This window comes from Sus scrofa, chromosome 1, assembly GCF_000003025.6.
Source record: "Sus scrofa isolate TJ Tabasco breed Duroc chromosome 1, Sscrofa11.1, whole genome shotgun sequence".
In the NCBI taxonomy this organism is placed as follows: Eukaryota; Metazoa; Chordata; class Mammalia; order Artiodactyla; family Suidae; genus Sus; species Sus scrofa.
In genome coordinates, this window is record NC_010443.5 from 215,541,215 (window position 1) to 215,558,798 (window position 17,584).

At 42.7% G+C, this 17,584-nt stretch overlaps 1 long non-coding RNA gene across 1 annotated transcript; it reads right to left on the reverse strand.

Annotated features, from left to right (window-relative positions):
* Nucleotides 2,133-8,247, reverse strand: LOC102166448. The gene is made up of 3 exons (XR_301307.2): nt 8,169-8,247; nt 6,377-6,548; nt 2,133-5,739 (listed from the first exon to the last, which is right to left on the reverse strand). It is a non-coding gene; the product is annotated as an uncharacterized LOC102166448 (long non-coding RNA).

Sequence of the window (17,584 nt, forward strand, 5' to 3'; positions counted from 1 at the left end):
AAAAATTCAGGTACAGTGAGCCACTCTTATCAGATTTGTGAATGGTGGGAACCTTCCCCCAAACACATCCTAGACACCAAGCCAACCCTGTAAGCAGGACTTTCCAAGGATAAGTAAGCTCTTGGCTCTTGGCCAAGGCATCTTTACCGCAAAAGTATTAACAGTAGGACTACCTGCAGCAGGGTGAGAACAACCCGCAGTATAGATCTCATTTATGCCATTTAGGGGTCCTTTACTTAGTTAAAACAAATCCCATTAACTCTACAGATCTATACAGAAAAGCAAAATGACTTCACCTTATGTTTCTGCATTAACCTTTTTTTTTAAACCGAGCCCAAAGCATCGATTCAAGTACAGCCAGTAAGTTGAAACTGAAATCCTTCCAGGGCTGAGGTTGTGTGGTGATAGGGCACACAGATAGGTACAAGCCCAGAGACTGCACATGTACCCATAGAAACAAAGAGTTCACAAATGTTGGGGCATGCCAAGCTGGACATACATTAGTCAGGCAGCAGAAGTCAACAAGGCCTTCAATGTGGCCTTATACTGTCAGACCTCTCACCCTGGGGTGTCAGTTTAGTCTAAACTATGAATTTCAGTCCTTGGTTTTAGAGGGACTAGCAGGACTACCTGAGGTAGTCAGTTCCAAATAGTTCTACTTGTCGATAGCATCGATTCAACATCTTCACAAGTGTGGACATCTTATAGGTATTCTGCAAGAAAATTCTGGTGTTGGGGTCACCACCTGACGTATCATGATCAGTGCTGGTCAGGTGTGAGCCTAGGGTCGCAACCAGTTTAATTCAAACTGCTCACAGCTTGAAAAGGCACACAGTTTTTCCTTTGGGAAGAGGACAAGGCTTATAGGAACAGTTCTGAAAAACAAAGATCATTAATGCCCTTCCCCCTCCCCATCCTCAGGTGCTGGGCTTTTACTTTTTCCTCCATCATTACAAAATCAGTTGTTCCTATTCAGCAATGGGAACAACATTTTTTTCACTTACCACCTACTCTCATCCAGACCATTTGTCTGGAAGAGGTGTACACAAGAAGCATAAAGGCATTTTCACAGAAAAATATTTTTGTATAATTTAACCAGAAAAACAAATCTTGAATTTAAAAAATTTAATGGGTTTAATAACCTGCCATCCCTTTTATCCTGATCATGTATCCAGGGAGAAGCCTAGAAAAGATCAATCCCTTCCTGGGAACAGCTGCATGTAATAATCAAACTGCCTGACTAAGGTGTGTATACCAGGGGAAAAGTGAGGGAAGCCGAGTCAGGCTATTAGACCACCATTCAAATTGAAACTAATCTAGAAAGCCAAACACAAGTCAACAGCAGTGAGATAGCCCTGAAACAGGGTCCAGAGTCTGACCATCAGTAATGGGTGGAGGGGTCCCACTCCCTATGATGTGCCTTCCCCAACTTGCGGCTCTTTTGCAGGAATCTTAAGTTAGGAATGCATTCAGTCTCTGTATCAGAAATATAAAGCTGGTCAGAAGCTCAATTTCAGATGACCCTATCAGAAATAAGCCCTTTTCTGCAGGCATTTGTGACCTAGATGGTCCAGCCAGCATCTATGATGTTTCCACAATTTAGCCCACAAAGAAGTGTCCTAAATCTGCAACTCTTTCAGAATCTGAGTTTTATTTTTTGAGTAGAACTTTGTCAGCTTTTAGTTTGGCATAGCTAGTGTTGAGGCTGAAATAGCCCAGACCAGATTTCAGCTTAGAAACCAGGTCTAGGCCATTAAGCATCAGAATTCCAAAAAAAACCAAGCAGCTTTTCTTTAGCAGCAGCAAAGCCCAGATGCTAAAAGGCCAGACAGCCATGTTCCAATTCCAACTGACAAGTGAGGCTTTATTACACCCTTTTTATCTTGTCAGCCAAAGAGACCCACTCCATTTTGTTGTTGTTGTTGTTGTTTTGTTTGTTTGTTTTTTAGGGCTGCATCTGCGGCAAATGGAAATTCTCAGGCTAGGGATCAAACGGGAGCCACAGCTGCTGGCCTACACCACAGCCACAGCAACTCAGGATCCAAGCAGCACCTGCAACCTACACCACAGATCATGGCAACACTGGATCCTTAACCCATTGATCAAGGCCAGGAATCGAAACAGCATCCTCATGGATACTAGTCAGATTTGTTTCCACTGAGCCATAATGGGAACTCTGAGACCCACTCCAAAATATGCATATCAGGCTAGAAAAATTAGCAGCCATTATGGGTCAGACATCTGACTTTACAAAAGCTCATGAGCAATTCAAATCTGCTTTGTAAAACTCCAAAAATGTATTTATATCTGGAGAGTGCCTCTCTCTTCATGTTGTTTCCTTTTTCCCCCAGAGGTTATAATAGGCAAAAAAGTATAATAAACATCATCACTTACAGAGACTTATTTTAACACTCAAAAAAAAAAAAATCCATCCACCAGTGACAAAAAGCAATTATTTATTTGTGTGTCCCACTAACAATTTTTCTTTTCAGCTTTCCCTAACTGGGATGATCCTTCTAGCATTTATGAAATTACAAGCATATATTTTCCATCAATTGTTATCCTACATCGGGATGCAACAGCCACAAAATGCAATGCTGTTTAAGTGCCCCCTCTCAATGGAAATTTACTCAACCGTCTACTAGTAAATTCAACATTTGCAGGATTAACATTGGAGCTACCAAAGAAGACTCTCAGCTAGAGCTGGGGGTGGGGGAGGGAGGCTTGGGCTACTGTAACAGTGATGGTAACTAGACTGAAGAAATAGCTGGAGTTGTTTTTTTCTCTCTTCTCTCTCTGGTTTGCTTTGCTCCAGCCCTAGGAAATGATCTAACATTATTTCCTTCCACTTGGAAAAAAGAGCAATATAAACTTAATATTTGGGGGTCATCCAAATTCACCTTTCTCCTTTCTTTTTCACCCTTTCTCCTCCACATGTAGGATAGAACAAAATACAAAAAGGCATCACCAGGAGGCAAGTCCCTACCCCACCCCTCACTTAACCTAGCACAGCCAAAAATAGCCAGGAGTTCCAGGAAGCCAGCTCTCCTGGAGTTGGATCTGTCATTTCCAAATTCCACAAGCAACTTCTACCTCTCAAAAAATACTGTTTCATCCCATGAATGATTCAATAGCCAGCCTAGCACTAAAGGTTTGTCATCCCTCACTCCTTCATCTTTACTATCCTCAAGCAATCCTTTTGCCATAATTCAGTGAGTCAGAGTTAGGCTGGCAAACCTGGTTTCTGACACCAACTAAGTTAGCAGTCCTCAAGACCACCCTCCCCAAAGGCTTGATAATTCACTAGGAGGACTGACAATGTAGCATATAAATGTACTGGCAGCTAAGATTTATTACAGTGAAAAGATACAAAAAAAGCACAGCAAACAGAAAAGGAACATGTAGCAAAGCCTGGAGACATAAGTTTCCAAGAGTCCTCTCCCAGCAGTCATACATGGACAAGTTGTACCAACACATATGAAATGTTGTTTGCTGGGGAAGCTCATTAGAGACTCAGTGGCCAAGGCTTTACTGGGGATCTGGTCATGTAATCACTTTCTGTCTAACATATCAAAACTCCAGACTCCCAGGAGGAAAGTAGGTATTCAGCATAATCCACACTAGTTGTATAAACATTTTATGTACAATGAGCACTCTTATCATATCTGTGCATGGTGGGAACCTCTCCAAATCACATCTCAGACACCAGCAAAAGACCAGCCTTAGTATAAGCAGGCTCAGATCTGCTATGTTAACTCTCCTACACAACCCCACTGACATTTAACCTAGCTAGCATATTCACAGGCTTAGGCATCCTCAGGAACCTTAGTGTACCCAGGCCTTTAAGAAGCCTGAGGTGATGGCATAGATCTTGCATCTGAATTAGCCACTTCTCGGTGATGACTAGGTAAGTATGAGATTACATTAATGCCCAATGCGGTACGTTGAATAACAGACCCCAGAGTGTTCCAGGTCCTAATCACTGTAACCTGTGAATGTTACTTTATGTGGTAAAAGGAACTTTGCAGATGTGACTAAGTTAGGAATCTTGAGATGGGGATTATCCATTTGGGCCCTAAATATAATCAAAAGGTGTCCTTATTAGAAAGATACCAGAGGGAGATTTGACTACAGAAGAGGAAGTAGGAGATGTAATGATGGGAAGCCAGAGGTTGGAATGATGTGAGGAGTAGGTCATGAGCAAAGGAAGAAGGAAACCCTCCAGAAATTTCAAAACATAAGGAAACTGATTTTTCCTTAGAATCTCAAGGTGGAGGGCAGCCCTGCAAACACCTTTATTTCAGTCTACTGAAACCCATTTTGGACTTCTAGCTTTCAGAACTGTAAGACAATAAACTTGTGTTGTTTTAAGCCACTAGGTTTGTGCTGTATTGTTACAGCAGCAATAGAAAAATAATACACTAAGTCTTACTTCTTTCCTGGATACATCATTTCTACTTAATAGCACATGCTTGCTGAGCAATACCAACTTCGTTGGCATTTTTATTTTTAACCCATTCCTGAATGGGCATGTCAGAGAATGCTATCACTAAGTTAGCTTCTCACTGTCTACTGGCATGCAGTAAAAGGCCAATAATTGCCCCTCCAATGGAGTATACCAGGCAGTGGTGGTAGGAAAATGCTGTGTCCAAAACCCTAGAGGGCACCCCTGCCTAGTGCTATAGATGCAGTCTACATAACTGTCAAGCCCTGACATTTGAAGCTCAAAAGGCTCATTAGAACTAACCAGTTCAAAAAAAGGGAGGGCAGTCCATATTGCCTGTTAGGTAGATGCCTTATGTATCCCCTTACCACCACTTCATTAGTATAGTTATCTCCTCATTGCCTCTCCTCAATTCACCTGGCACCCTGTACTGCTCTACTGGTATCACATAACTGGGCTGGAAGACCCAGGTAGGCTGCCAGTCATGTACTCACCCCACTAGCACTGTTACTTGTGGCATTTCCCCCTGGGTACACTCCTAACAATCAAGAGAAGTATTACATATACGCAACATATCTATTCCCACAATAGATTCAGAGGTATCAAGTATAACCACTTGGGTGTGTGAACTATTCACTGAATAAAGGATAATAAAGATACGTTTCAAGAGCCCCAAAGGTATGATCTTTCTTACCTTAGGTAAACAGGTCAACTTTTGACAAGAGTTACAGGACATGGTAGCTTTATAAGAAACATAGTCCTTTACTTGCTAAGAGGCAACATTTTTTCTATGACTGCCGAAGGGATTCATTGTGGTAAATTCCTCTTCATTGTTCTCAAACTTTTCTCTTTTTTTTTTGGAAAGAAGGCTCTAAATTTTGTCAGTGTTTATTAGTCACAACTGCTCGCAAGCATCTGCTAACTTTGCAATAAAACCGTCAAGAAAAGAATTTTTTCATTTGTCAACCAAGAGACATTATTTACACAGGGAACCCTTTGGACATCAAAGTGTTTTCTCTAACACTTTATAAGCATTCGTAGTACAAAAAAAGTAACATCATTTAAATTATACATTTTGACAATGGTACATTAAATTGGCTCAGAGCCTTCACTCATTGGTTTGGCCCAAACTCTATCAGCTGAATTCAGAGACTTTTTAGAGAAACAAAGACCAAGCTTAACACAGGTACTTCAGGGATTACAACATTGCCTAGAGACCATGTCCTTTCTTCAGGGAGTTCAGGGCAGAGCAGAAGCAGTCAGCTGTAGCAGGATGGAAGTTTCTTTTCTTAAAGCTATAGAGATCAAAGTCAGAGGTAGGGAGAGATCAGATGGTATGGTGAGAGCAGCTCTACGCCAGCAGGCACAAGTTTGTACTTACTTTCAAAGCTAAGTGGCTATCTGCTCAATTTCAACAAGCAAACTAACAAGACACTGTTCATGATGCTGGCTTCAATCCTACCTCTGAAAGCCTCCAAATAATCACTAATAGAAAGCATACACTATCAGATCCCAAGGAGTCTTCTCATGCCATGCAACCCAACCCACACAGTCTGTGAGAAGACTTACTCCTCCATCTAGAGCACCACTTAGGCAAGAGCATGTACTACCAGATCCTAGAAAGCCTTATTATAGCCCTTAACTCAGCCCATGAACTCCATCAGCCTCTCTTCCAAAAAAACTTCCTAACCTTACCAGCCTCAGATTGGATGCCAAATTTGTCAAGTAAGGCTGACAAAGAAATAAGGTGCAAGGTCATTAGGGAACTGGCACCAAGCAGTGTCCCTTACAACTGCAAAAATAAATAAATAAATAAAAGGAAAGAAGAAGATTTTAATTTCTTTTTAATTTGACTTAAACATTTCTTTTAGTCTGATAACACCACCAATGGTGCAGAAAAAGCTCTGGAGGCATGTTCCAAGCAGCACTTACCTGGCCCTTCAGTTCCAGAGTCTCCGAGGCAGTCAATAGTGCTTTGTCAAAGGAATCCTTTAAGTTTTTCTTTGTGAACGCAAAACACTCCGTATATTCAACAGCCTTCAGGTCACAGAACACCATTTCAGCAGTCCATGCTGTGAGAGGTTTCTTCACTGTCGGCAAGTTCCTAGGTAATGGTGGGTATCACATATCTGAGATCAGTATTGGTTCCAACAAACAAGTAGTCTTCAAACAATGGTTAATTATCTTGGGTACCCAATTTTCTTTCACATTTTCAAATAAGGATAGAAGACCATTGAAAAAAACTAGAAATAGATGTTTGTCGATAGCTGAGGTGTTCTGTCAAATTTTTCTTGCCTTGTGGACCAAAAAGTATGCAAATATATGGCTTTCACCAATAACTGGCTGCATAGTTGTCAGAAACCATCAAACAAATTCAGGCATTAATTTGTTTATTACATAGCATTTCAAGACATATCTTACTGGAGTTCCTGTCGTGGCACAGTGGTTAACGAATCCAACTAGGAACCATGAGGTTGCGGGTTCGATCCCTGGCCTTGCTCAGTGGGTCAAGGATCCAGCGTTGCCGTGAGCTGTGGTGTAGGTTGCAGACACTGCTCAGATCCTGCATTGCTGTGGCTGTGGCATAGGCCAGCGTCTACAGCTCCTATTAGACCCCTATCCTGGGAACCTCCATGTGCCATGGGAGCGGCCCTAGAAAAAGCAAAAAGACCAAAAAAAAAAAAAAAAAAAAAAAAGATATATCTTACTAACAACACCATAACTCAAAACACAAATTATCTGCATTGTTGTTTTGGGGGGGAGCTGGGGGGGGCTGTGCTCTGGCATTTGGAAGGTCCCAGGTCAGGGACAGAACCTGTGTCACAGCAGCAACCTGACCTGCTGCAATGACAACCCTGTATCCTTAACCTGCTGCACCACAAGGGAACTTCCCTGCTGAAAAAACTTTTTAATCCACTTGAAATATTCCAAGCACAATTTTGAACTCAGTTTCTACACCTGATTTAAAGGACTTATGTGTTTTTATCACACTGAAGGGAGCCCGGTAGAAAAGGAAGTGAAAGGACATTTAAGCCTTAACTGAGGAGGTGGGCCAAACTAACCAGATAATTGTAGTGGGTAAGACCATATGCAGGAAGCACAGCAGAAAAATTCTTAGATTGCAGGAGCTGTAAAGTTCAGCCGGCAGCTGACATTTACAACAGGAATGGAGGACACTAGTGGAAACTGCCTTCCTGACCCCTGCTTTCCCAAGCTCCAAAAGTGAGGATTCTGGTGCCTCCAGAAAGCCGGCATGGAAGCAGCAGTGTTCAGAAACAGTCCTGACGCCCTTCCCTATGCCTCCATCCCCACCTCCATCCTCATAGCAGTCTTCTGGGCGAAAAGGTCAGGACCCCAGCTAAAACGGTGAGTGGGCCATTGTACAGGCAACAAAGGTGTCAACCGCCAGGCTGCTGCTAGCTACAGAAACAATCCTCAGGAACCAGCATTCTTCGTGCGTCATGTGACTGGCGGTCCACGAAAAGGGCTTAAAGGCCATTCACTTGACAGCCAACGGCTGCGGTGAGCGCCCTACCTGGACACTTGGCGCCACTTGAAAGTCTGTGGCCTACAGGGGTCCAGTCACGTTTCTCCCTCCAACTCCATCCTCTGTGTTTCAACTAAACTAGCGCCCCCTTCACCTAATTTCCGACCCTCTGAGACCTGGAAAGCCCTGGCCAGGTAAGAAAGAAAGAACACACGTGGAAGGAGCTCTGGGACGCACCTCCCATTGGGATGGACCGGACGTCCAGGAGGAGACCCGGGCTCATGGGAGTCCAGCCGAGCCGTGACGTCAGAGGCGCGACGTCACGTCCCATACCGCGGGCGGTGGGGTGGCGCCCTAGCCTGCGCTGGGAGTCTTGCCTCTTACCCCAAGTGTGAACACCTGGGTTCTGCCGACCCTTTGTCCAGGACAATGTAGCATGTGCCGCACCTGTTTGTGAATTTGCCCTGACTTTGTGGCACCATGATAGCACAGAAAGCGTCCCACCTTTCGCAGGTGGGGCCTTTAGATGGGGAGACCTGGCGAGCGCCTAGTGGGAAACCAGTGCTAGAAGTTTGTCAGGAACACGGGGACTGGACAAACTTTAGCCTGATTTGGCGTTACCAGAACTGCAGGTGCCTCATGGTCTGAGATGGTTCACCAAAGCCACCTTTCAGTTACCCGTTGTACCTGAGCATTAAGCTCTGCAAATCCAGTTTGTCCAAAACACCCACACAGACCTTGAGTTTTGGTGCTGACAGAGAGAGATGGATGACCTCAGCAGGACTGAAACATTTCTTTGAACAATTTGTGGTGTTGCAGCTGGGTCTCCCTGGGGCTTTTGTTTCTGTTTTTGGCCTCCCCAGCTGGCATGCAGTAGTTCCTGAGCCATGATGGAACCCCCACCATAGCAGCAACCTGAGTCACAGCAATGACAACCCTGGGTCCTTAACTTGCTGAGCCATCAGGGAACTCCTCCCTGGGGCTTTGGCCAAACATCTTTCATGCTAAGCATATTAGGCGACTCTATGTAGTAATCAGTGGATTTGGGCTGAGACAAATTGTTTATTTTTTATTTAGAATTATGTTATGCATTGATGGGTGTGTCCTTTTTCAATGATTCAGTACTATTGATTTCAGCTTCTTTAGTAGGTCTTGATGGTCTCCAATGCCATAGTTTTGACATGTCTTCTTGGTTAGAATGACATTATGGGAATATAATTAAGCCAAAGATAGTAAGAATATGAAGAGTAAAAAATATGGTTTTCTCCCAACTTCTTCCACACCCACAAAAGTTCTGAGATGTGCCCTATTTGTGTGCTTAGTTAAATGTATTATCAATAAGGTGTATAATCTGAGAATTTCATCTTATTAGGGGTTAAGGTGATATGGTAGAATTGCTAATGTTTATACATGGCTTATTATTTGCCAAGCAGTATTCTACGTGCTCTGCTGGTATTAGCACCTTTTATTGTCAGTAAGGTATAACCCAGTGAAATATGTGCTATTATTGTTTCCATTTTAAACATAAATTGTGGCATGGCAAGATTAATTTGCTCAATGTCAAATAGAGCTAGAGCCTGCCCTCTTACCTAGGTTTTTTTTTTTTCTTTTTCTTTTTTGGCCACCCCTGTGGCTTATGAAAGTTCCAGGGCCAGGAATTGAATCCAGTTTGGAGCTGCGACCTGCACCACAGCTGATGCTAGATCCTTAACCCACTGGCAGGGGTGGGGATCAAACCAGCGCCTCCACAGAGACAAGCCAGATCATTAACCCATGGTGCCACAGTGGGAACTCCTTACCTAGTATTCTTTACTCTTGGTGTAATGGAAATCTAGAGATCTATATCCCAGACCTGTCTCCATTGTTTACCACTTTTGTGATGTTTATAGGTTATAATTGCTTCACAAAGTATAGCTGAATCTCAGATTCTTCACCACTAAAAATGAGAGTGCTACTCCTGTTAACCTCTCCGACTTTGTATTCACATCAAATACAATTTTTCTTTAAATAGGAGCATTTTTGGAGTTCCCTTTGTGGCTCAGCAGCAATGAATCCAGCTAGTATCCATGAGGATGCTGGTTCAATCCCTAGCCTCGCTCAAGGTCAGGGAGCCAGCGTTGCTGTGAGCTATGGTGTAGGTTGCAGACACAGCTGGGATCCTGCATTGTGGATCTGCACTGTAGGCTGGCAGCTACAGCTCTGATTTGACCCCTAGCCTGGTAACTTCCGTATGCCTCAGGTGTGGACCTAAAAAGACAAAAAAATTTTTTAATTAAAATTAAAATTTTAAAATAGGAGCATTTTTTTTTTTTTGGTCTTTTTTTTGCCATTTTTTTGGGCTGCTCCCACGGCATATGGAGATTCCCAGGCTAGGGGTCCAATTGGAGCTGTAGCTACCGGCCTACGCCAGAGCCACAGCAACGCAGGATCCGAGCCACGTCTGCGACCTACACCACAGCTCACAGCAATGCCGGATCCTTAACCCACTGAGCAAGGGCAGGGATCGAACCCGCAACCTCATGGTTCCTAGTTGGATTTGTTAACCACTGCACCATGATGGGAACTCCAATAGGAGCATTTTTGAAACTGTAAAGCTCTACATGAAACGTAACAGATGTTATATTGTCCTTTCTTCAGTGTTGACTATTGAAGTAGGCCAACTGGACTAAGTTATGACCCAGACAACTATATTATATTATGTCCCTGAGGTAGAATGACCTTTATATTTGAATTGTAATTTTCAAAATAATTCATTTAGTTCTGATAATGAAGTACATTTGCAGGATAGCTGTGATCCTTTTGAAACCTATAGTGTAGATGAATTACCTTTGAAATTAACACAGAGGCACTAACTACTTATAAAAAATGAGTTTCTCAGAGTTCCCATCATGGCTCAGTGGTTAACGAATCCTACTAGGAACCATGAGGTTGCAGGTTCAATCCCTGGCCTTGCTCAGTGGGTTAAGGATGCGGTGTTGCCGTGAGCTGTGGTGTAGGTTGCAGATGAGGCTCGGATCCTGCGTTGCTGTGGCTCTGGCGTAGGCTGGTGGCTACAGCTCCGATTTGACCCCTAGCCTGGGAACCTCCATATGCCGTGGGAGTGGCCCAAGAAATGGCAAAAAGACAAAAAAAAAAAAAAGAGTTTCTCAATTGTTCATAATACTAACAATACAGCAAATTACAGTCAAATTTTGATATTTTGAAATCAATTCAACTCTGGAAAATATAGACACTAAATAACAGTAATAATCGTTTTTTTTTTTTTTTGTCTTTTGTCTTTTGTCTTTTTGTTGTTGTTGTTGTTGCTATTTCTTGGGTAATAATCATTTTTTTAAAACTACTCTTGGAGTTCCCTTGTGGCTCAGAAAATTTAGGATCTGGTGTCACTTCTGTAGCACTGATTACAGCTGTGAAGCAGGCTCAATCCCCAGCCTGGAAAATTCTGCATGCTGGGCATAGCCTAAAAAACATTTTTTTTTTTTTTGCATTTATGTTGGCCAATAAATTCTTTCTCTTAAGCCAGTTTGCATTGGATTTTCTATTGCTTATATCCAAAAATGTTGTAACAGTTATACTCAGCTATGTTTATGACCACAGTCTCTGCTCCTCCCTACCTTAGATTTGTGAATGGTAACCCCAACTGACATGGAAAGTATTCCTTAAGATCTCATTAAATGATAGCTGTCCGGACTTCTCAGTGATAACGAACCCAACTAGTATCCATGAGGACGTGGGTTTGATCCCTGGCCTCGATCAGTGGGTTAAGGATCTGGCATTGCTGCGGCTATGGCGTAGGCCGGCAGCTCCAACCTGGATTTGACCCCTGGCCTGGGAACCTCCATATGCCACAGGTGCAGCTCTAAAAAGAGAAGAAAAAAAAAAAAAAAGATAGCTGTTAGCCAACTCTGAAAGGTGTTTTCTTAGTATGCAAATACTAGCATGTATATTTTATAGAGGAGTGACAAATTCTCATATTCCACCTTCAGTTGATATATTTCAATCTCTTGATTGTCTGGAGAAGAAATGACCCTATAGATTTTCTCTTTTGCTTCTTTTTTAGATGCTGGCTCTTGTGTTTATGAGTGTATAGCTTTATATTTCTTGTAGTATCCTGATTAATTCTGAATAGGTATTACCATGACAAGTTACAGTGATTTGGGTGGAGTCCCCACGTGAGACTACATACTTCATATTTAGTTGTCAGCAAAAATAATAATAATAATTCGATCCCTAGCCTGGGAACCTCCATATGCTGCAGGAGTGGCCCTAGAAAAGGCCAAAAGACAAAATAATAATAATAATAATAATAATAATAATAGTAATAACAAATGCATCTTACTCCTGAACAAATGGTAGGGTTGTCTTCCTTTGTTTTGAGGTTTTGGCTTTCACTGATTCTTCCCTTGATGATTAGGGTAGAGTGCGTTTTTTCCCTGCCTTTTTTTTTTCTTGGCATGCAGCAGCTTTATGTGGGATCTTAGTTCCTAGAGCAGAGATTGAACACCAGGCCATCGTGGTGAAAGTGCTGAATCCTAACCACTACACCACCAGGGAACTCCTTCTCCCTGTTTTTAATTAGGATGTTGGAATTAATATGGATTAGAAAATGCAAGTTGATTCTCTTCATCAACTCCACAATATCATACACACATTAAAGAACCAGTGCATTTAACTTCTAAATGCCTTCAAGAATCACTGTTGAGGAGTTTCTGTTGTAGCGCAGCAGAAACGAATCCGACTAGTATCCATGAAGATGTGGGTTCAATCCCTGGCCTTGCTCAGTGGGTTAAGGGTCCGGGGTTGCCGTGAGCTGCGGTGTAGGTCACAGACGCTACTTGGATCCTGTGTTGCTGTGGCTGTGATGTTGGACAGAAGCTGCAGCTCTGATTCTACCCCTAGCCTGGGAACTTCCATATGCCATGGATGCAGCCCTAAAAAGCAGAAAATAAAAAATAAAAAAAGAATCACTGTTGAAAAAAGTTTCACTGTTGAAATTCAACACATCATGATAACTTTATTATTTCCAGAAAAAATAGAATTGACATTGTATATTTATTTACTATTTATTTATTTAAAGGCTGCACCTGCGGCATATGGAAGTTCCCAGGCTAGGAGTCAAGTCAGAGCTACAGCAGCCAACCTACACCTCAGCCACAGAAACACCCAGATCCAAGCCTTGTCTGCAACCTACACCACAGCTCATGGCAAAGCCAGGTCCTTAACCCACTGAGTGAGGCCAGGGAGCAGACTCAAATCCTCATGGATACTAGTCAGGTTCTTAATCCGCTGAGTCACAGTGGGAATTCCTTGACCCACTTTAATTGTTTGGTAAAAATTAAAAATCTCTGCCTGTAAGGAAACTCCTTCCAACTCATTTTATTATTATCTCCTATATTCTCGGACTATGATTCATTGAGGTTAATATTAGAATATTTTCACTGTAGTTATGCCAAGACAGACTAAACACCTAGCTGGGAAAATTCATTGACTTTTAGTTCCAGGATCTTCCTGGTGTTTTTCAATTATACTCCAAAGCCCTAATTAATTTCCCCCGTTTTATTGAGATATAATTAACATATAATATTGCATTCATTTAAAGTATGCAACATAATGATCTGATAATGTATATATTGTGAAATTATTACCTCACTTATTTTTATGTTATTTTTGCCAAGATGGTTTTCAGTAATCCTAAAGCATGCAGAATATACTTGTTCATCTCTGAGTTTCCAGGAGGAAATACTCAGAAATAACTGCTATGTTGTAGACATTCACGGGAGTATTTTTTATAAACCAAAACTTATTAATGAGGTTACATGCTAAGATTAATATCTTAAATAAATGCATTTATTTGGGCCAATGAAAGTTCTATGATGCTCAAGTTTTGTTCTGTTTTTTTTTTTTTCGTGTTCATATAACTAGTTTCTTTCTCAGATGGGTGAACAAAAGTCCAATAAAGATTTTGCAGAGACACTGTAACCATCTATAATAGGAAAAAAATTAAAATAATCATAAAAAAAGAAGAAGAATTTGCAGAGGTGTTCCCATTGTGGCTCAGTAGAAATGAATCTGACTGGTATCCGTGAGGACGTGAGATCAATCCCTGGCCTCACTCAGTGGGTTAAGGATCCAGTGCTGTGAGCTGTGGTGTTGGTCGCAGACAAGGCTTGGATCTGATGCTGCTGTGGCTGTGGTGTAGGCCAGCAGCTACAGCTCTGATTCAACCCCTAGCCTGGAAAACTCCATATGCTGCAGGGGTGGCCCTAATAATAATAATTTTAAAAATTAAATTAGAAGAAGAATTTGCAGAGCTCTCTTTGAGCATGAACCAAATTATCCTCCCCAAACTGCCACTACTTTGACTTTAAACTTCCATATGTTCTTCTCTGTGATTTCTGGGTGATAATTTATCAACCTATATACTTAAAGAAACCCAACAACTCTTACTGGGGAAATGTAGGATTACTAATTGAGCTTTTTATTTTATTTTATTTTATTTATTTATTTATTTATTTATTTATTTTGTCTTTTGTCTTTTTTGTCTTTTTGCTGCTGTTGTTGTTGTTGCTATTTCTTGGGCCGCTCCTGCGGCATATGGAGGTTCCCAGGCTAGGGGTTGAATCGGAGCTGTAGCCACCAGCCTACGCCAGAGCCACAGCAACTCGGGATCCGAGCCGCGTCTGCAACCTACACCACAGCTCACGGCAACGCCGGATCGTTAACCCACTGAGCAAGGGCAGGGACCAAACCCGCAACCTCATGGTTCCTAGTCGGATTTGTTAACCACTGGGCCACGATGGGAACTCCCTAATTGAGCTTTTTATAATAGCTCTGCAAAAATTACCCACGAGTGAATGAGTCTGCTAAACAATGGTAAACTTTTGAAATGTCTATTTTTTAACATAAGAATAAAATAATCTTTAGTAGGTTTGGGGGGTTGTTTGTTTTTTGTTTTTATGGCCACACCCATGGGATATGGAAATTCCCCAGGCCAGGGATTGAATCCGAGCTGCAGTTGCAAGCTATGCAGCACCTGCAGCAATGCTGCATCCTTTAACCTACTACAAACCTGCACCTCCACAGAGACCTGAGCTGCTACAATCGGACTTCTAATCCATTGCACCACAGTGGGAACCCCAAAGAGCTTTTGCTTTTAAATAACTTAATAATAGTGTTGTCAATCATTCTTTTATTTACTCTCTTGTATGATGGCTCTTCAAGTGTCTAGATGAAGTAAAAGTCTTTCTAAGCCAATCACCTACAACAGGTGATGAGTCTTCATCTTTCTGCTATGAGACATCTCTGTTTAGTCTTCACTTAGTCACCTGTTCCTTCTCCCTTCCCAGTATTCCCAAGCTCAATATTTGTGCTCATTATCACTTTATTATAATAGATCTCTGCTCCCTGAAAGCCTGCCCACTCTTGCAACACCCAGCTCTCTTGCTGTCTGGCATGCCCACATCATGAGGATCCCATTGACTTTTTTCCCTTTCTGCCAGCTCTTGTTTGTCATTCATTCTCATCCCACTTCAATCTACCAACTAATATTTGTATTTCCCAAACCTCACTCATATTCTATATCTTAGAAGTGACTCCATTCTCTTAAGTGTAAAAGAAAGGACCAAGTGACCTCCTCTCTCAAGGCTGAAAGCTATTGGTAGATGCCAGCTGGAAGCTCAGCTGGGGCTGCTGACCCGAAGCCTCAGTCCTCTTCCAAATGGGTTTCTTTGGGGTTCCTCACAGCAGCAGCCAAAGTCGAAGAAAGAGCATTCAAAGAGGACAGGTTTTGAGGTAGTCATCCATTGTAGTCAATGCCAAACCTATTCTTTTGTTATAAGGATCAGATATGAATTGTTTGTTTCAGAAGTTTGCATGAGGCCAGGGCAGCTCAAAGAGAAAAATTTATACCTAATTTTTAAACATGGGTTTTGGCAAAGCAATCTGAGGGAGTTCCTGCCATGGCAGAGTGGGTTAAGAATCCTCCTGCAGCATCTCTGCTTGCAGCCTGGGAATTTCCATATTCCATGGGTGCAGCCATTAAATAAATAAATAAATAAGTAACCTGAAGAAAGAATTCCACCTTCACCTTGTAAAGGTGAAGGTGGAATTAATTCTTCTGGCCCTAAGATGGCTTGTAATGGTAATCAAGTTACCATGAATAAAAGACAATCTAAACTGGAGGTCAAGAGATCTAAAAAGATATTGGGGTCAGTTTAATGTATATAGTGTTGAGGGCCATAGGGATGACCCATTTTTTACAGGTGGGAGGCATGCACCACCTTAATCCTGAGAGATAGCTTACCAGAAAAAAGAAGTGGGAGAAGGCCTGAGTATTTCCATGAAGGAGGAGAGTCCTACACAACCAGTTGGTGGTGAAGGTCTTCCTGGTGGTGAAATATTTTGGCTGTAGAAAGTATTGGCCCCAGGAGGGAAAAATGAAAATACTGGTCACAGGTGTCTGGTGAATATCCTGAGAGAAGTTATTCCCTATGGATGGTGGTTTCAGTAAAAGAAGAGCTCAAAGGGCCGAGAGACAGGACCAGGTCTGGAACCGAGTGACCTCAGCATTCCCCAACACTTGGCTGGGCTTTGGGGGATGAGCTTGGGGATCAAATAGCCAGCAGGGCCAGGCAGGCTGGCAACGCCGTGGCTTGCTCAACGTGACAGTAGGAATAGTGCATGGTAAGCAAACGCCATAGAACTCCTCCTCCTCCTGGTGGTCTCTGCATCTCTTGACTGCCTGGTTCCAGATCCTCCACCTGCACTACGAGTTGGGAGGGAAGGAGATTTGAGCTTGTATATCCCAAACTCAGAAAGGAAGGTAGCAGGACAAAGTGGCCCAGTACTCAGGGTGCTATTCAAAAGATTTTTCCTCCAAGGGGGCAGTAGATGACTCGTGCACACGCCAAAAGAACTGGATGCAGAAGCTCTTAACTGCTTAGGGCCTGGTGTGATCCCACATCCACCGAGGAAAGTGAGCAGCATTAAACTGGGCCCTAGCGAGTCCCATGGGTCAACTGATTCCTGTGCCACCCAGGTTCTTCTCCACCCACTCCACGCACACAGAGGCTAAATTCACAGCCTGGATGCTTCCTGCTCCTTTGGAGATAGACTGACTCAGTCCTCACATTGGGAGATATTTAGGCAGGAAGGAGGAACCGATGCCCAGTTACTTGCAGGATTCCTTGAAGGAGAGTCCCCAAGAGTCATCGCCCCCATATTTCCAAGTGGGGGGCACAGGGGGCTGTCTGCAGCAGTGATGTCGGAGGTGCCACCTCGGGGCTGACCTGACTCCTAGAGCTTGCCTTATGCAAAGTGGCTCCATTATGCTCCTGGCCCTGCAGCCTCCATGAAGTGGAAAAATCCTGGGTGGGCTCAAATGTCCTTGTATGAGCTTCTTAAGCTACAGCTGGGTTGTAGGCTTCAAGGACCACAACTGCAGTGTGTTTGAGGCACCTGTGGGAATTATGTTCTGTCCCTGCAGGTGTGAGCCTTCAGACTGGAAACCTGAACAGCAGCTTTCACAGCAAAGTTGGACTGAGCCCATCTTGGGCTGAAATTAAGAAATTTGGAAGTGCACCCTGGTTCATTCACTATATCAAAGTCAGCCTTGTTTTGTACTTAAACACCCTTCAAGTTGTCAAATTTAGGTC